Genomic DNA, 217 nt, shown 5'->3' on the forward strand with positions numbered 1-217 from the left:
AAAATTAAAAGCGATCAAAAGGAAATGAATATTTTTAACACATTTTAATTTTATGTGAATTACTGCAGACTTTATCAAGATATTTATGACGTCAACTCAATTCCTAATTTTTCAAAGGTATCTTCCTTAAACGGCATAGAATTTCACTTTGGCTTTGTCATGCTTGACCTTCGCAGTGTGAATTAATGGTAAAGAAACTCGTTTTGTTTATTACGAT

Source organism: Penaeus monodon, chromosome 24 (assembly GCF_015228065.2).
Source record: "Penaeus monodon isolate SGIC_2016 chromosome 24, NSTDA_Pmon_1, whole genome shotgun sequence".
Lineage (NCBI taxonomy): Eukaryota > Metazoa > Arthropoda > Malacostraca > Decapoda > Penaeidae > Penaeus > Penaeus monodon.